Source organism: Cryptomeria japonica, chromosome 2 (genome assembly GCF_030272615.1).
Source record: "Cryptomeria japonica chromosome 2, Sugi_1.0, whole genome shotgun sequence".
In the NCBI taxonomy this organism is placed as follows: Eukaryota; Viridiplantae; Streptophyta; class Pinopsida; order Cupressales; family Cupressaceae; genus Cryptomeria; species Cryptomeria japonica.
The window spans coordinates 153,679,181-153,701,016 of record NC_081406.1 but is presented as its reverse complement, the minus strand read 5'-3'; positions in this window follow the sequence as shown (position 1 = coordinate 153,701,016).

Here is a 21,836-nt window from a genome sequence, read left to right as displayed (position 1 = left end):
ACTAGTGCAAGATATCCATCCACGTAGGTTTCTCAGGTCGGCGTTGAGGCATGATAGCTTGTATGTGGGCCCCTCTGCAGTGAATAGTGACAAAAAGTTAGAAAGGGACAAATGAAGGTGTCACTTTCATATTTATGTATATGTTTTTAAGATAAAACCCTAATTTATGCACTTTTTCTTCAATCTATCATATCTTGAGCTAGGAAGCTCTGATTCTCACACCATCAGTGGAGTTGGAATCGTAAGTTTGCCCTCTCACTCCACGTTAATTCCATTATGTGCTTGGATGAGTAATAAAGCCTTGTTGTGAACTTCCTTCATCAAAATATTTATCACAATTTGTTGTGGAAAACATGATACCTTGTTTCACCTCACAAATAAGAAAGTCAAAATAGGGGGGCATATAGCTACCCACGAATTTCATCATCTTCCTTAGTAAACATTAGGTAATTTTGTGATCTAACATGTGGTTTTGTAGGGTGTAGTTCCTAACTGTGTAATGCAGATACCACTGGGGGATTCGTTCGACAACTTATGGATATATCCTTTTTCAAATGATGTTTACTTTTCTGTACTTTAGCTTTCATATGCATGTAGTGTCATATGACCGCTAAAGTGGGGGCCAAATGTAGTGTCATAAATTGTACACCCTTGCTAGGGTGGTACAATTTCACACTTAGGTTAGCACCTGCCTTAGTGTGTTTTGCATCTTCATTTCTCATTCCCCTTTAAGCATTTAATTAATTAATTTAATTAAACCTAAGGTCACATGTCATCACTTTACACATTACAAATTTGGGCCCTTTACCCTAAGTGTACCCCTTTTCATATTATTCCTCCAATAAATCATTTAATCATAAACCCTAATTATGTCTTATTTTGACCGTTTAGCCTTGATTTCACATATCAAAACATCTTGAAATCAGTTGTAACTTTGGGATGCGCTCTAATATCATCATATCTAACGACCTTGAAAATTTGGTGAAAAGTCGGTCGGACCGTGGCAAGAATGCACATGGTCTGCAACTTTTTTCCCAAAATTTCGGGAGCACAATCCTATGATATGATAATGCTTAACCCCAAAATATCAATGGGAAATTAAAATCCTAGGTTGGTCTAAACATGAAATTAAGATCTAGGGTTTCATAATTAAGAGCTCTCTTTCTTCATTTGAAGGGGTCTTCTTCTAAGAATCTAAGAACAAGTTTTTGGAGTATTAGAGCCTTGTTTGTAGTGAAAGAGTAGATCTTTGAATTCTTTAACAACATTCAAAATTCATTCATCAAACATTCATCAAGCATCATTTATTAATTAGGGGATTTTGAAGATGTAGAAGAACAATAGGAGATCACTGATTGATGATTGGCTTGTACCTCTCCCTTGGGGTTGGGTATGGTTTCATGTTGTTTATAGATCTTTGCATAAGCTTCATTTTTATTCATATTCATGCTTTAGATCACTTTGCATTATGGATTTGGAGCATTTACTTTGTCAATTATAAGCAATTAGGGTTTACTCTTTAGGGTTGCTTTAGGTTGTTTACTTTCCTTCTTAGGATCTTGCATATACACAAGGTTCTTGCACACACATTTTCAATACATTATCGGCTAGAGGTGGAAATCACCAACATGGGGGTTTGACTATGACAAAACCCTATATAGCCACCCCAAACCTTCCCTTTTCAGATTGTAGGTGCAAAAACATGAATCTAGAAGCAGGTACAGGTCTGGAACAGGCATCTACATCACTCAAAAAATTTAGAAGTGCAGGAAACCTATCAAGGACAAGGGTGTGACACCCTGGTCCTACCCAGGATAGGGGCGTGGTGCCTTGGTCCTGCCCTCTATCGTCAAGACTAGGAAAAACAACAATTCACAGGTCTCAGAATCCCTCCTGTCAGACACAACTCCAAAATTGCAGAGTCAGGACAGTGGCATGGCACCCTGGTCCCGGACATTTCTACCTATATTTTAGACATAGGTGAACCTTTGATTTTGCCTCATGATCTGTACTTTTCAACAATGTATCAGTTGTTCTTTGATCTACATTCTTAGATTAGGATTCACTTGCTTATTTGCTTTCTAGTTAGATTGCATTTTGCAACATTCCTCTCTCTCATTTACAACAAAGGAATATAAAACCTAAGAGGTAATCTATGACTCTCTCTTTCTCATAAGAGTAGCTGACGTGCCTTACCTCCCTAGGCTCTTTCGTATTCCATGAGTGTGTATGAGAGTGGGATTACAGTTTCCATATTTATTCTCACTTTTTCCCCTACACAATAATTATCTCTTCTATTTTCATATGTTTGCTCATTCTCTTACCTTATCAACACTTAGTAATTGTTATTTTTATTTTCTTTTGTTCTTTCGTGGTTAGGTATTTATTTTAAATTATTTTTTAATATATATTGTATACATATTTATCATTATTTCTTATCAATCATTTGTCAAAATTATTTTATTCTTCTCTTCTTATACATGCATATTATTTTTTCATGTATATATTCTCTCTTTTCTTGTCGGTCACATTTATTCATGCTGTAGACTTCATGTGGTAAGCCTATATTCTATCCTTTATTCTTTTTTCTTTTGCTGGTTCTTATCGTTCTTTTCCATTTAGTATTTTATTAACTTTTATTTTTTCTCCCTCTTACCTCAATCCTTATGTCAGCTTCCTATTTTCTACCCTCTTTTTTTATTTGGTTTAGTTTGCTAGTCACTCATTTTCATCTTTGATACCACTCAATCATCCTAATGATGGATCACTTAGTGTGATTTGAAATGTTGATGAAAAAACTACCACACAATCTAATCTAGAAATAACTCTTCCAAATGGTATTAGATATCAATATATTTTTTCACATGAAAGGTCAAGTTCTTTACCAATCAAATAGCACTTCAATTATGAAACTAAATTGTAATAGCTCTGTAACTCAACCCCATGTCAAATATAGTAACTAATGCCAAATGCTATCCTTATATAGGCTTGAATTAATTTTATATACTTAACCTTTGTAGTGAAAAAATCCACCATAACCTATCTCTTTATCATCCAATTAATTGCACCACCAAACAAGTTAAAACACACTTTCTAGTAGATATTCTATTTTTGACATCATATACCTAATAAAAATCCACAAATATGTGGATATCCATTGAGTTCTAGTTGAGCTCTAGAGTATTTTGAAATATTATCATGATAACAAATGGAGTACTTGAAAGTACCCCACACATACACACATGCCTTTTATCAAATCTCAATGTTCACATCCAAGATTAGCCATATAATGACTCAATATTTCTACTACTTGGGAAATGTTTGGTTTGGAGAAAATCATTACATATAACAAAATGCCAACTACACTGAGATAATAAACATAGGCCATATCCTACATCATTGCAATGTTATTGGATGTTTATCAATTAACAACTTTAGTTCCATAGAAACATGAACACTGCCTAAATTACTATCTATAAATGCTATAAAAGTTTAATATAGAGTTCACATACTTACTCCAACCTAACAAAATATTTGTATTTGCACTATCTCTTCTCATATCCATATCTATTGTCAGAAGCTGAGACCTTAAATCCCTAATCACAATCTCATTGTTATAAAAAGAATAACATATTATCTATGTACATTGTGATAAGAAGGAATACTCATCATCCTATTTGTAAAAGAAAAAAAAATGATCAAACTTGAATCTTTGAAATCCTAGTACCAACACAAAAAAATCAAATTTTGGTATTGCATTCTAAGAAACTATTTGAGACTATACAAAGAATTTTTGAATATGCAAGCCAATGAACCCTTACCTTTTTTAATCTAGCGATTTGGCAATGGCTTATAAATTTTCCCCTTCAAATCACAATGAAATTAAAAAAAATTCAATTTTTTTTTTTCACTCTAATTTTTTTTTTTTCAATAAATACTAAAAATTTAGCATCTCCTCGAGGTCTATCCTTCTACCTAGTCCATGTATCATTTAACAACTAAAGGTGTCTTAAATTTTTTAACACTACCATATGAATCAATCTTTTTTATTAACACTCATATGCAACCAATGTGTTTCCATGTATTGGATAGTTGCACCAAGCCCTATGTACTATTGTTTTTAATTGCAACCATCTCCTTATCCATGAACACTCTCCAAGACTTAGAATCATACATTTCCATTGACTCCTTAATAGTTTTAAGCTCATCAATGCTAGTTGATAAAAAATGCACCCATAATCAATTATGCTATACTTGTTTATTTGCCTTTTTTATCAAGTGGACCTCCTTAAAAGATAAGGTGAAGGTTCTATCTTTTTTTTGAAACTCCTTGACATCCATCTAGTTCTCCATGAACTTATATTTCATTTTCTAGTTTAATCTTCTTATAATTTAGTTGTAGTTGAACAAATAAATTCACATCCTCTTTTTGTTGCACAACTATAGGATAAGATATGATCTCTTATAATATCGCTTGTAGCTATACAAAAATCTATTAGCTATAGGAGCCCAAATTTTGTACTCTTTCACACCAACACTACAACTGATCGAGATACACTTCACTACCTTGTAACCCATCTTTGATTGCTTCTCCCTAGGAACATGAACGTACTCCTTGAAACCCAAAATAGAAAGATGTTGAAGAAAAGGAATATTTCCTATCCATACATCAATATGAGTCTTATCTAGAAATGTTTATGTAGAACTTTTAATCTGGTAACATGCAATAGCTAAACATTATATTCTTGTGCTCAACAATTCCATTTTTCTGAGAGGTGTATGAAGTTGTCTTATATCCTCTATTCTCTTTCTCTTTATAGAATTTGTCAATCTCTACAAAACAAACTCAACATCTTTGTCAATCTTGAAAATCTTAAGCTTTCTCATAGAAGAGCCTTAAAACCCCTAAATTGACTAAAGACCTTGTATTTATTTGTGATATATATATATATATATATATATATATATATATATATATATATATATATATATATATATATATATATATATATATATATATATATATATATGTTATTTTATAATAATAATTAATGAAAAATATATAACACATATATCTAGATAACAAATGAAAATTAATAGGAACAAATTTATCAAAATGAGTTAAGTCCAGAAAATATCTATAGAAGATTTCTAAGAATTGCAAGAAAAGTATTGTATTGGACAATGCTTGCATCAAGCTAAAATAAAATGACAACAAAATACCCTTAGAAATAATTATAGCTTCTCAAGCTACCTTGCACCTTCTACTACTAAAGACTACTTGCACACACACATAATTAAGTTTAATCATCGATAAAAGTTTTCATACCAAACCTAGGATGTAGATTTATCCATTGATTCCCATTACTCTTAGATATTAGGGTGAAAGTAAAATTTCAACATTAATAGTCATTTTCACATATTCCTAAGAGAAAAATATACAAACACATTCATAATCCATAACACAAAATAATTAAAAACATATGATAAATATGTTACAAGATGTATCCTAGGAAAACCCTCAAAGAAAAAAACATAACCTCTAAAAGCACCCAAAAATATAATTTATTATCTAAAAAATATACATATTATAATACATTTGCACTATCTCTGTGTAAAGATTCTAAAACATCAAGCTACATAATTTCACTTGATGTGAATAATCAAAATTAGAACCATTTAATCAAACATCTCAATCCATGCCTCATCTCCTCATATATGCTATCTACAAATGATGCTCAATTCAACATTAGCCAATAAGACAAAGGTAACGCATGCAAACCTCAACAACTAATCATGCACTTGATTTTATAGAAACAGTATTGCACATAACCATTAAGTTCCATGACATAATCATGTGTCTTTAAACCATGATATTACAAAACCATCACCCCCAAAATGATTTTTTGTTGCTAAGTTTTCTCAATATTAAATATTTTACCAATATGCAACCCATATTAAATATTTGTCCCAATGCCACATACCACATACAAAGTGTCTCCAATAATTTTTAACCCATGTGATGCACATATTCCTAAATACTTTATTGCACCACAAATAAATATCAGTTTTATACTACAAGCATTATATAGAGTGTAAATCACACCATTCCTAACATAGGAAATAAAATCAAAACATTACCACAACTAAAAATATCTAGATGAGAGTTACCATTGAGGTAATCCTTACCACCATCATATTTGTTATACATTGAACACAAATCCCAAAGTTAATCATCCATGAACTCTGATATGCATGGGTTCCCAAGGCTATGACAAAGATATCATCTACATCCTTCCAATAAGATCTCTCTAGTCTCCATCGTTTCATGAAGATCTATCATATTTATTGTTACAATTTTTCTTTTTTCTCTTTCTTGTAATCTTCTTTCACACATTTGATCTTTCTATAATTAAAACACTTTGCCTTTGAATTTTGAGTAGACTTCTAGATCTCCCATAATATTTGGATCTACTCTTTTTCATTTTCTTGTTTTCTTCTTAGATTTATCGTCTAGTCTTCCACAAAAAAACAAAACTCCTTTGGTATATTTATAAGCTTTATGACCTCATCAAAAATAATTTATTGGATTTCTTCTAACAACCATTACTAGGTTGTCCCATATATTTAAAAAAGATCATAGAAGGGTCATTCATTAGTTCTCCTCACTTATCTTTACTTCAACTAAGTATAATTGGTTCACAATGGTATTAAACACATTTAAGTGCCCAAATGTATAATAAGAAAGTTGTGGAGGATAATAAGAAGCTTAACCATAGGGTCCAAATTCTGGAAACAATCAGTATTGGTGGAGGCAAATCTATGGCAGAATATGTTGAGGATTTGACTAAAATTGTTGCCAGAGCTGAAGAGATCAAAGATTCTTTCAACCCTAGGTTCAAGCAAATTGAGAAGGACCTGATAGAGAGAAAAAATAATGATAATGTTATGGACCAGAGAATGGCGGAAACTGACAACAAATTCAACAAAATTGAAAAGTACCTCAAAAGTATTGTTGAACAAAGTTTTAACATTTTGAAGGCTTCAGCTGACAATACCAAAATACTCATAAGCAAATTGGAGGATGAGAAGAATTACCTGGAGCTTGAACTAGATATTGAAGGTACGGGAGAAGTACAAGGACCTAGAACAAGAACCAAAGGCAAAAAGAAGGAGAAGAAGCCAAACAAGGACATGGAAGAACTCAAAGTTGCTGCAGCAAACTATGACCAACTGGTCAATAAGGCGACATAACTTCTTAAGTCCTTATAGTTGTTTTGTGTTTTCTCTGGTTGTTTCACTTTGTTGTTCCTTTATTTTGTTGTCCATTCGGTTTACTACCCTTTTTGCCAGTTGTTTTGTAAGTTGTTTCTAGCAGGTCTGGATGCTTTTTGATGAACTATATTATGCTCCTTTGGTAAAGGTTTCAGGTCCTTAAAACCCATTTTTCATATTAATCAGAACATCATTCATTATCGAAGTGTACAAATTCTTATGTAAAAAGTGTTTATTGAATAGGGACCAGTTCTAGTACAAATCTCTTCACTTTTTTAGAGGTCTTAAAGAACAACTATTTCACAAATATTTACTAGCACTTAATCTACCAATAAAAGCTTTATGACGCTCATTTATTTTCTATCTAATACATCCTAGTCATAATGTCACATTGTAACTAGTTTGGATCTAAATGCAATAGAATACAGATCTTGATCTATGAGAAATTCCTCCATCTTGAACTTCTACAAGATTAGAGATTTATATTTCTAGTTTTGACATGCTTGTAAATTTTCTACAACCAAATCTTCTTCTATGCAAGCTCTAACTCAAACTAAAATTAGACAAAAAAATCCTTTCCCTAACATATATATCCTAACTTAAAAGGATATATACTACCCTAAAAGGCATATATTAGAAGATGTATTGAACACAATCAAATGGCATCTAAATAGTGTGGGAATTGGCCTTGCCCTATGAACATCTTATTGGAGGTATTATTTTTTTCTTCTATTACAAATTGAATGATATAATTTCCATTAGATGAATTCACTTTCAAAACAATTGGTAACTAATGAATTGAGTTTTCATTAAGGCTTCTTCTTGTTTGGTCTGCATAACTTGTTCATGCTTTTTCATGGCTCATGCATGCCTTCCTATGCATAGTTTGGCCCAATTTATTCTCCTTTGTGAATGCCTTAACATTTTAAATTGCATTTAATTGATAGAGTCATTATAGTTTGATTCATGAATAATTTAATTCTCTCTTTAGGTTTCAGATTCCCACCAATGGCTGATAAATATGATGTTTAAACTAAAGCTTGTCATTCTTCTAAGCATGAAAATACTTTGCAATCTATTAAAACAATCCTTTCTATGCATTTTAGTCAAATTTCCTATCAATAGACTCTATCAAGTTTATAAATACAAGCAATAGAATTCACAAGACTATGATTACACCCGTGAACCATAACTTTTCTGCTCCTTTTATCTATACTCATTCTTAATAAAGTATAGACTAAGACAAACAAAATCAACTTAAAAAAAATCTTTCGATATTTTTTTCATCAAATTTTAAGGAGATAATCTGTTTAACATCTTGATATAGAATCTATTTATGATACTTGTATTGGACACCTATAGGGCAGTGACATCTATCCCCATAGTTTGACACTTTAGAGCTCAAATTGCAGGCACAAGTTCCCTTTTTAGTCCTATTTTCAAAGATGTTCTCATAGTCTGCATATGTGTTATGTAGCTTACTACTCATGCTAATTACTATTAATTTTGCATCTTTATACCTAGTTCTTGTATTTTCCTATCCCATCTTATTCAATCATATCAAAAGAATAAGAAAAAAATGATCAACCATTGCACTTAGTTCTCCCAAAGATTTGAAGTTGGGCCTATTGATTATTCCTTAATGTATGCTGATGTGAATGGGTTTGATTCCTAGTTTTCATAATTAGACTAGTGAATCCCATTCCACCACATTTCTATTAGGAAATAATGCTTTAAACCCACATTCTAATAATCTATTTCCTACATAACCCATGAGAGAAAAGCATGCATACAAGCTTACAGAATCACCAAAATGCAAAGATCAAAATAGACAAGACACAAGATAACATAAGCGTTGGTGTAATTATTTATTCATATAGGATATAATTACACCTTACTCAAGTTGACTTAGGTAAATGCATAACATCATAGTTTACATATGAGACACTTAGGGATGTGCATACATTGGGAGTGTGTATGTAGGAGAAATTCCACCTTTTATGGTGTGATATTGTTGTTACTTATCATATCCACTTTTTGTGGGATCGTAATTCCACCTTCGGTGGGTGATCGACCTCATGTGGAATATTTTATTATTTCTCCTACCTACCTCTACCTACCCTTGCATCTCATTGAGCCACATGCCATATTTGTTGGCTCTCTTGTCTCTTAGCCTTGCATTTATAAGCAAGCTTATTTACATTGTATGTAATTTGTAATGATCATTTTTATAATATTGAGAATATTATTTATTCTCTATTTTGCCTCTCTTTTGTGCTATTCAATGTGCTCTTGATATTGGCTATTTTCAAAAATTATTACATGGTATTAGAGCCATTAGGGCTTCATTGATTAGTCTTTTTGGAGACATTTTGGAGCATTCAATTTTTCAAATCTGGGGAGATGCACATTTTGGGAGCATCCTATGGTGATTTCAACCTCACCGTTGCGTTTGGGAGGCCATTTCTATGAATTTTGAGTATAAATTTGGCCATATTTGGTGAAAAGTGAATTTTAGGCTTTGGAGGAAAAATTTAGCCTATTAGGCTGTATGGTATGATTTTTCAAAATAAAATTGTTATTTTTGTGGAATTTTTTTTTAACTTTGATTTTTTGTATTCACAATTTTTTTTTTTTTAACAGGCCCATGGATCCGTATTGTCTCTGCCACTTGAGATTCCATCACCGGGAGCCTTCCTTATTGTCATGTGCTTCTCAATGCTTCTTTTATGGCACCCTCTTGAAATCCTCTGGTGCCCCCGCTTAGGTAGCACTACCAGTCACCAGTCAATCGACTTCCAACTTTGTTCGGTGCCATCTCTCGATAGGCACCTCTGCGCTCTGCCAACATAGCACACGTGGTGGATTTGGATTGGCCCATGTGGCATTTTATTTGCCAACTAGACAACAAACACTTGGCGCATTTTGATTCAAAAAACATACACAACCAATAGTAAACACATAGCGACATGTGATTCGACCACATTAGTAGGGTTTTTTGCATAGTCGGTCGCTCAATCAGTGTCGAGTTAGCTCCATGTAGGCAACACTTGTCATAATCTGTATAGTCCACAAGGTACACAATTAGTAGCATATAGGGCCACATGTCATCTCAGTCACTGCCACGTCATATTTTTGTATTGTACGAAACAAATTAGAGCCCACCACGTGTCATAGTTTGTACTATACAGATGCTTATGCAGGGGTGTGATGGTTTGGTGACAGCCAGATGATCGTCAAATTTAACCTCATCAAATGGTGATGTCAGCACTACGTCATCAATTTTTGAAAATTTATCAGCCCCCTCTCCAATGAACTTTTTGATTTTGCAGGCAAAATTCGGAGGGCCATAGCTTGCTCAATTTTTCTCCTTTTTGGGTGCAATTTATTTTGATTTAGGATAATATTTTGTGCTCTTCGCATTGGTGGTGCTATTTTCTAATTTTGGTGGACAGGTTTTTCACAATTTTCAGCTTTTGGGGAGTGTACCTATCCAATCCTCATATTTGCAACTTCAAAGACTCCGTTTGGGCTCATACGACCTCCTTTTCAGGTGCCATTTTTTTGAAAGTGCATAATTTTTCATCTAATTTTGTAATTTACCATCAGTTTGCAGTTATTTTGAGTGGATATTTTACTTTCAGCATTTGATCATTTTTTTGGCCTATTTGTTACTTGTAATTGCTTGGAGATCATTTATATTTTTGATTTGAGTCTATAAGAGTCCAATTGTGGTAGTTGTAAAACACAATCTAAAGTCCACTTTTCCATTTATTGCAAGTGGTCCATTGTATACACACTACACATAGAGTGCCCAAATTATCTTTTTTGGGGGATTTCTTGATTGAGTGAACTTGGGTGGGGGGTGGGGGGTGGGTGGGTCTCTCTTGTGCTCTTGTATTTTGATCTTGTGGTCTTGTATTTTTCTCTTTTGTTTCACCATGGGTTCACCTAAGTTTCCTTTATCAACTGCACATAACTATGCTTCTTGGAAAATTGATGCTTGGAGCAAGTTAATGGAAAAAAGGTTTAATACAATATATTGATGGAACAATAACAACACCTACAGATCCTAAAGTTGATTCTAATGCCCAAGTAGATTGGCTTGTTAGAAAATATATGGCTATTGGTAATTTAAGGAAATATGTTTCAAAAGATCTTATCTTCCAATTGAAAAATGTAAAACAATCAAAGAGGCTTGGTACAAATTTGCTTCTTTGTATGGCAAAGTTGATAAGGTTAAGGGGTACATGCTTGATAGTCAACTCTCTAGTCTTGATCCCAAGAATTTTGATTCCATTGAGGATTATGTAACCAAAGCTAATGAGCTTAGAGAACAACTTATGGATTGTGGTATAAACAAGGATGATGATCAATTGGTTTTCAATTTGGTGCACAAGCTTCCATTAGAATATGTTGCCTTTGTCTCTAGCTTCCATACTCAAAGATTGACAAGAAGTTCATACCAGGAACCATCTTTTTCTACATTGACATAATTGTTGATTCTTGAGCAGGATAAGTTGAGGCAAATGGGGATTCTCAAGTCTTCAAAGTCCATGGCTTTGGTGGCTAATCAAGGGAATCAAGGAAAGGGCTCAAACAAGAAGTAGAAGCACTCTAAGCCAAAGCCACAACAAGAGAAAACAAAACCACCCTCTCCACAACAAAGTGATTCTACATCCTCATCCTCATCTAAAGGGAAATCATCTAAGGAGAAGTATTTTTGTGCATATTGCAAGAAGTCAGGACATGAAGAAATCTATTGTTACAAGAAGGATATTGATGAGTTGAAGCATCTTCTTGATAAGAACAAAATCAGTTTACCTTCTAGAATGTCTACTTCATCTTCTCCTTCATCCTCCAAAGAAAAGGAAATTGATTGTTAGATTCAATGACAGTCCCAAAGACACTGAGAGGGGTGGGGGGGGGGTGAATCAGTGTCTAACCGGTTGAATGAATCTTTAAACTTATTTATAACTTTGCAACCCAAAACAATGTACCGGTAAATAAGAATTAATGCAGTAAACACAAATAATAGAGACAACATAGAAACACACCATAACACAAGATATTTTAACGAGGAAACCCAGTGTGGGAAAAACCTTGGTGGGATTTATGACCCACAATATTTACTCATTGGCCAATGAATAAATACTAGTTACAATAAGGGCCTGCACATGTAGGAAGGCACACACTTCTCAAAAGAGTCTCACTGACTACAATATGGATAATTAAATCCAATACAATGTACTGCTTAGAATAGCATCTCAAATGCCTGGTTTGGTACCAGTTTAAGGTCAGTTAGATACGTTAACCAAAACCTTTGTTGTCCACTATATCACCTTATACAAGAATTAGATTCTTCTATTACTACTTCCTCATTCAAAATGACCTATGAGATCTCATACATATATGAGTCTATACAATATACCAAGTCGGCTTACAAATAGTTAATTACATTTACAAAACAATTCACATAAACAAAACTTTATCCCATGTCGGCCTGAGTGTTGGTATACTTCATTTCTGGTGTAATCTGGATGCCAGTGAAAGTGCCTACCGGTGCCAGTGTCTGTCGATGTATGATATCTGTGATGCCGGTGCATGTGTAGAAACCTGTTGCTAGTCGGTTTCTAGTTGGTTGCCATCAATGACAACATCAACTATTCTCATTAGAGTGTAGAATGCCAACAATCTCCCCCTTTGGCATTGATGGCAACACTCATGAGAAAAATCCAAAACTGCTATTTAAAAATGAAATCCAAAAAGATGTGCTCCCCCTGAGCAAGTGATCTCCTCTGTGCATTTATTTTCTCCATACCACTCCTTATTTTTCTCTATACTACTACTCCCCCTTTGACATCAATGACCAAGGATGTAAAAAAGAATAAAAAAATGCAAAAATGCTACCTCATTGGTTGTAACCGGTTGGTTACAATCTGAAAGATGTTTGCCAAAACTAGATTTAGATTCTGCATGAATTTGTTGCTATCAGAGAGAATGGTCTCAATCTGCTGGATCATGCCAATTAGATAGTGCATTTGTTTCTCCGGTGATCGCTCTCCTTGAACTATTACCTTAGATAATTTAACCCGTTGAGTAATGATACTGTCAAATTTTGGACCAAGTTTACTTTTGAGTTCCCAGGCTTTAGACCTTATCCTTTCTTTCTCTTTCTCAAGTTTCTCTAACTTCTCTTTGAAAACTGCCATTTCCTACTCAAAAAATGAGATAAGTCCCGAAGAACCTATCAAATTATCTACAATATCATCTATTTCTTTTTGTGTCTTCTTGATTTCCTCATCTATATCCTCTGTAAAATAGTGAGGTTTACATGCTTCTCTATATAGCTCCTTGTACTCCAAAATTGTAGAATTAAGTACCGGTAAAAGTGTGTCCAAGTGATCGGTATAATTCTTTATAGTGTTCTCAAAGAATGTATTTTTCTCTTTGTCAACTCTCTCCTTAATGGTATCCTTATTCACCTTTTCCAAAGAGAACATTTTCAGCAATAAATTTGGACAATGTGTCCAATTTACCTAAAGAATCGTTAATGTGATCTATCTTATAGGTAGGTGTAATCATTTTTAAGATAGGTAATTTATTATCAATAGCCTTAAATACTAAGACATTGCCGTCTGTTATCCTCTTGATAGAATCCAAAAGAACATCTGTGATGTTAGTCGGTTTGAATTCTCCTCCTAATGTGCTAGATTCTCCAACTACCTTTATTATTTGTTCCTTATTGCCAAAAATTTGTTGCTCTTTACTTACATTTTCTTTTGGCAGATCTGTCTATGTGTATACCTCTACCTTTGATGGTTTCTCAGTTTGTACAAGTACCTCTACCTTTGATGGTTTCTCAGTATGTACAAATATCTCTTCAACTGTTGGTTTCCTCGATTCATGTTGCTCTGTGTTAGTTGTCTTATCCTCTGTAGGTTTCTCAGTTTTTGGTTCCTCTTCTTGAGCCGGTATCTCAGTGTTCCGAGAGTCAACAGTTTGTGTCGGTTTCTCAATGATCTTTATATTTTCACTATCAGCTGCATGTTCCTTATCTAAAACAATATTTATATCTTGTGTATCTACATTCATTGTGAAAAGTATTTTAGACTCCGAGTTAGTGTCATCATGAGTTGTACCTTCAGTAGCCATATTCGGTGGATTAACTGTGTGTACTAGAGGGGTATCTTGAGGTGGTGGTGGAAGAATATATGTAATCTTTATAGTAGGAACACCACCAACTTTACTTTTTCCCTTATCTTTTTGATATACCTTGAATGTATTGTCCATTTTTGGTCTGTTTCTTTCCTCTTTCTTTTCCTTCTGAACAAAAAATATGTCCTAGCTGTCAGCACTCTCATCTGCAATTTTCTTAACCCTTCCAGCCATTAGGCTTACTTGTTGGTGCCCACTGACAATTACAGAGTGGTTAGCTTCAAATATAAGCTCATCTATCTCTTCCTTAGAGTTTACTGGATGTACAGCCAAAAGTGCTTCAACTTTCAATTTCTTGTCAAGTTCCATTACCGATAGTCGTTTAGCCTCGAGTCTCAGATAGAGATCATTAGGTAAAACATTCACAACCTCAATCAAAACTTTCTTGTAAATATCCAAATGTAGAATAATTCTTTCTTCAATAGTTACTTTGTCAGAATATTTAAAAGAATGATACCATTTATTTACATTTACCAGATTACCTTCTTGTGTTATTTCATTCAGTAGATCATCTAGTGTAGGGGTAACCAATGTCTATTTCTTCTTTGGTGTAAGTTTCTTCTTAGGTTCCCTAACTGTCTACTACTTTTTCCTTAGTGTCCTAGTCCTTTTGGGAGAAGGAAAGGGTACTAGTGGGGTTTTCCTTTTCCTTTCCACTCTCTTAAACTCAGTAGCCTTGCCACTGTCAGTATTAGAAGATGTCACAACTGGTGAAACATGTGCTTCTGGTTGTAGTCCTTTAAGCTCACTAGCTGATATACCATTGATATTCATGACATTTTCCTTAATTTCATTGGCCTTCTTAGAGGCATCTCTGATAAACTTGTCTCTTTTCTTCCTTTCTTTATGCATAGATACATTACTTGCAATAGTTTCAGCATTACCAAATATTCCTTCAGATGGCTCCCTAGGTGCATCAAGTAGAGCTTTTGCATATGTTTCTAGAACAGGTAGGTCTACCTCATAACCCATCTCAGTAACCCAAATAGTTCTAGGGCTTACTGCTTCCATCCAAGTCTCATCACTTTTAATAACAAAATAGATTTTCTTGTCATACTTATCAATTATGCTCTATGGTAACCTCTCTCTTGCTCTCATCTTAGTTTGAAAAGATTTAAAGTAATCTGCAATGTTCTTATCACAGTCAGTGCCCATACCAATGAAAGCTTCCTGCATCTATTTTCCTACCGAGATGTCATAACCAAAATCTTTGTGACCTATGCCAGCTATCTCTTTGGTAAAGTATAGCATTAAGCATACTAGTAGGTTCCCAAAACAGAAATTACCTTTCTTATCTCCCTTAATCTTCTTCAAATTGTCAATTAGTTCATCTTTAAGCCATTCACAAACATCAATCTTAGCATTATTGTTCACCATCTCATATGCACTGTGAATACAAAGGCTAGAAACCAAATTCAATCTATTTGCATGTGTTGATTTATATCCAAGTATCATACTTACCTATCTCACATTTATATCCTTAACATCATTGAATCTAAGTGATCTGCTATCAGATGTGGCTCCGGTTAAACTTGTCACACTCTTGTTAGGTATTTTGTTGGTTTTATCAGGTCTACTACCGATTGAGGGTAAACCAGTAACTGTGTTAATTGCTTCCTTGGTTATCTTACAAACCGACTCTAACCACATGAACTCTCCATGGACTCTGCTCAATACAAGTCGTACGACTTCCTTTGGAAATTTGGGAATGTCCAGTATTTCTACAAAACCTAAGTCTTCCACAATCTTATGTTTATGTTTAATCACACCTTGTTCATCGGTAATAACCTCATTAAACATTTTCTTCAAATCCTCACTCCCTATGTCTTCTATGTTGCAATGGATGTAGATTCTAGGGTCTTCAACAAATGTAACACCCTTTGGAATTTTTGAAAAAGCTCTGACAGAATCATCCTGCTTTGCTATCTCGGGAATAATCTTAAACACGGGTCTAGGGCATTTGATGTTTTCAACAATGATAGGTTTTGCAATAAACTCAGGAACAAAAGATGAAGTTGCAAATTTGATAAATACTTCTTAACTTGAAATTCTCTAAATGTCTGAAAATCACTTCACTGCTTCGCCTTAGAATGCCCTTGCTCAATTTTGCGCTCTCTGAATGCTTGGTGAGTCGAAATGAGGGTTTTCTGGTTCTTTATAGCCAAAAAGGTTCTTTAAACCACATTAAATGCTCTTCGATTAAGTGAAAACTTAACATATCTGCCGGTAAAGAAGAAATGTGTCTTCTTCCCATCAACCAAGGGTAAAATGCATGATTTTCAATTTGCTGCAATACCCCCTAAGGATTATTCCTTAGTTAGATGAATAATCTCCTACTGGTGGAGGGTTGCTCTGTTCTACTGATGAAGAGATAGATTCATCAACTTTCTGATCTCCCTTCTTAATCCATTATTTTGAAAATTCTTGCTTTATTTCATTTACCTTTTCTTTTCCCTTCACACTAGATCCTTTATTGTTTGCCGATATAGTCTTGCTTCTACAAAATTTTGCAATATTCCCAATCTTGTTACATGCATAACAAGTTACATTATTCCTCTGAATAGCTTTTCCATATCCTTGACCAGTTTGTGTTTTGCATTGATTAGATAAATACCCAAATCTACCACAAACATAACATTTCACATTCATTCTGCAATTCTTTGAATTGTGACCAACTTTATTGGTTTTTGAACATTGACCGATGTGTAAGTTTGTATCATGATTATTTCTAAATCAGTACTGATTTTCTCTATGACCAAATTTATTGCAATTAAAACATTTCCCATTGAATTTATAAGCATTAGGTTGTCTTACTGATTTACTGTGATCTTGATTGTTTGCAGTCCAAGAACTTTCTCCATGTTCAAATCTGAGTCCAATTGTATCTCCATCAGGTTTTTGTCTTTTCAACATGTCATCAAAATTCTTGGACACATAAAGGACAAGCTTTTTATGCTACTACAAGTCATGATTCAAGGAGATGGCTTCTAAATTCAGGGGCTTCGAGTATTATATGGCATATTCGTAGTCCATGCTCTCTTCATTTGAGCGTTGCCACATGCCACCGATTTTGATGGGCAATCATACTTACATGAATATGATTGGAAAAGGATCTATTGCCATTGGGGATAACTCCTTCAATGATGTTTTGTGTGTACCTCATTTGACAAATAATCTTCTTTCCATCTATCAGATCACTCATGGGGCAACAAGGAGAACTATGGAGTTCACACCTGACTTAGTTATCATTAGAGACTTGGAGAGTAGAGATATCCTTGCAGCTGGGGTGGTGGATCATGCATCTTGGTTGTACTCTTTTTCATATTTTGGTCCTTTTGATGATGTCTATTCTTCACATGATGACCACACTTGTTCTGATTTAGACATCGAGGAGAATTTTGGTTACTTGAACTTGGGGATTCTCACATGTGAACCCATTCTTGAGACTAGCATTTCATCTCCTCCTCTTGCACCTGATGACGTAGATGATGCTACAATTGTGTCTTCTTGTGATTTAGTGCAGCATGATATATCTTGTTTTCAAATTCAGTTCATTGGGATGACTACTTGACAAACATTGCAGGTTTGTTTGTGGAGTCCTACATTGCATATTCAGGAGACATCATTGATGATATTCACTTTCTCTTTGATGAAGATGATCCTTCTTTGATTGTTGCGAGGGAACACTCTGACCCTCTTATTCATTCTCAACATGATAATTATTTTGAGTTTGACATGATGGTGGATTGTTATGTACAATACTTGGAGGTGGTCTCTTTATCTTTAGAGGAGACATATGGATATGTGCACCAAGTTGTGGTACCAAAAGGGGGTCTTAAGATGCCACTTTTTTCTGAAATCAACAAAATCTGAACTTCAACGACAAATTGAAGATAGTTACACTCCAAATTTGAAGATGCAACAAGAACAAGTGTCAGATTGCTTCAAGTCTACTTTTTAAACTACTAATTTTTTTTGAAAATGGTGGAGATTAAGGGCTTCAAAAAGGGGGGCCACAAAAAGTGGTCCTGTTTTTATGCAAAAAACATAACATAGTGTATGTTGTGGCTCCCCTAAAATGTTAACTTCTTTTTTGAATTTTTAAAATCGCTTCAGTGAGAAATTAGCTAACACCTTGTAGTTTATGCCAAATTTTTCGGCTAATTTTTTAATGAGTATATGATTTTTTACTAATTTTCGAAGTGGACACATCCTAAAAAACAGAAATTTGAGCGTGCTCTCCCCTAAAATCATTGATAACTAATCAAAAATCAAAACTTTTTTTTTTGAAGTTGTGTAGAATGGAGTCTAGTTTCTAAAAATGTAAGTATCTTCAAAATCTGATGAACGTGTAAAAAACTATACCCAAAATAGTGCATGTTGGTTTTTGACAAAAAACAGACACACTAACAAAAGAAATTATAGATGAAAGCCTTAACAAAATCAAAATGTGAAAATAATTACATGCTTGGATAGCTAAGAGAGAGATAGAGGTCTCTATGGTGGTTTTTTTTTTTTTATTGAAACACGTGCAAACCTGATGGAGAGCACGACCAAAAATATGTGAAATTTTTCTAATCTTCTGTTAAAAGCACGTCTCAGGCTTTAAATGGTCGTCCAACTATTTGGGTTGGACACCCAAGCATAATCCAACCCAAAGGGTTGGTGGTTTCCAATGCAGGAAATTTGGCGAGTGCCAAATATGGTGCACGCCCTATTTGGCGATTGCCAAATGAAAAAAAATGACTTTTCCCATTTGGCGTGCACCAAATGAGAAAAGTCAACTTTTTTCATTTGGCGAGTGCCAAATTTGGCATGCACCAAATGTCCTGCATTGTCCAGTTTGAAGGTTTTGTGATGCAAATTTTTCAACTTGGGCACAAGTTATACCCATCCCGAGAGGAGAATATATACATGAAATATAACATTTAAGTATAAGTCACTTTAAGTTATATTTCATGTATATATTAGCAGGATGTTTGAGAGTGGTTTCAACTCTATAGGAGTTATAATGTAGATTCTATTTTTTATAGGATCATATTGAATTTCATAGTTAGTCAAATTTCAGTAATCAACATGCTCCTATTAGCATTCTTTAGATCTGTATCTCACTATCTTTATGTTCCCTAAACTCTACACCTATCTCTCTCCCTCTCTTGTCACTCTCACTTCTCTCTCCCCTCTCTAGGTATATCCCACCCTCTCTACCTTTAATCTCTTCCTTGTACCCTAATTTATATCATTGACTCCCTTCCTCTCTCTTCTCTCTCTCACTCTCTTATTATTTCTCTCCCCTCCCACTCGTTTCTCTTGCTCACTACTGATCCCTTCTATCCTCTCTCTCCCCATATATAGGGCTCTTCTTCCCTCCCTATTCACCTCACTACCTCTCCCTCCCTATATTATTACCCACCTCTCTCTCCCCCTCTATTTTTCTCACTTATATAATTGTCCACTATCTAGTTCTCTCCCTCCCTCTCCACCTTTATCTCCCTTTCCCTTGCCCCGATCTATTTAAGAACACTCTCCCTCTCTTCTCTCTCTCCAAACGTAGATCCATCTCCTCATTCTCTAGGTCTATCTCTCCCTCCATTTCTACCTCTCCATCTATCCCCTCTTACTCATCTATTTGTTCTTCTATCTCTTCTCTTCTCTCTCCCCTCCCTCTCTAGATCTCTCCATTCCTTTCTACCCCTCTCCATTTATATCTCCTTCCCCAACTCTCTCATTATCTCTCTTCCTTTGTTATTCTATATCTCCATTGTCTAGTTCATTAACTCTCCAACCTGCCCTCTCTCCCCTCTCTAAGTTTCTCCCTCCCTTCCTCTCCACCTATCTACCTTTACATATAGGTCTCGTTACCCACGTCTCTTTATCCCCCTTTATCTATCTCACTCCTCTCTCGCAATCTAGGTCTCTCACCTATCTATATGTCCCCTCTATAGTTCTCTCTCTCTCTCCCTCTCCATATCTCTCTCCCTCCTCCTTAACCCTATCCCTTTATGAACTCCCTCCTCTTCTCTTCCTCCCCTAACCTCTTTATCTCTTCCTTCCATAGGTCTCTCACTTCATGTCTTCCTCTCCATCCGTCCCCTCTTACTCCTCTCTTTTTTCTTCTATCTCTTATCTTCTCCCTCCCTTCCCTCTCTAGGTATCTCTCTTCCTTTCTTCCCCTCTCCCTCTCTATATCCCCATCCATACATACCCCTACATATATCTCACTCCCCCACCTTTTTTATTCTCTCTTCCTCTTGTATTCTCTCTCTACATTCTATGTCATCAACTTTCTCTCTCCCCTCTCTAGGTTTCTCACTTCCTTCTTCTCCACCTATCTACCTCTACATCAAGTATCATTACTCACCTCTCTCTCACCCCCTCTATCTATCTCAATCCTCTCTCTTGTCATTGAGGTCTCTCATCTCTCTTTCCCCATATATTATGACCCCTAATGACATGTAATGGGTCATATGGTGTCCTAAGGGGTCATAGGACACCATATGACCCCTTAGGACACCATACGACCCATAATGACACCATATGGTGTCCTAAGGGGTCATAGGACACCACATGACCCCTTAGGACACAATATGACCCCTAACGACACCTAAGGGGTCATATGGTGTCCTAAGGGGTCATAGGACACCATATGACCCATGACGACACCATATGGTGTCCTAAGTGGTCAGGACACCATATGACCCCTTAGGACACCATACGACCGATAACGACACCATATGGTGGCATAATAGGTCATAGGACACCATATGACCCCTTAGGTGTTGTTAGGGGTAATATTGTGTCCTAAGGGGTCATATGGTGTCCTATGACTCCTTAGGACACCATATGACCCCTTAATACACCATATGGTGTCGGTATGATTCGTATGGTGTCCTATGACCCCTTAGGAAACTATATGACCCCCTAGTACACCATATGGTGTAAGTATGGTCCTATGGTGTCCTATGATCCCTTAAGACACCATATGACCCCTTAGGAATCCATATGACCCATAATGACAACATAAGGTGTCCTAAGGGGTCATAATACACCATATGACCTGTTAGGACACAATATGATCCCTAATAATACATAAGGGGTCATAGGACACCATATGACCCCTTAGGACACCATACAACCCATAACAACACCATATTGTGTCCTAAGGGGTCATATGGTGTCCTAAGGGGTCATAGGACACCATATGACCCCTTAGGACACCATACGACCCATAACAACAACATATTGTATTCTAAGGGGTCACATGGTGTTATAAGGGATCATAGGACACAATATGACCCCTTAGGACACTATGACCCTTAACAACCCCTTACGAGGTCATAGGA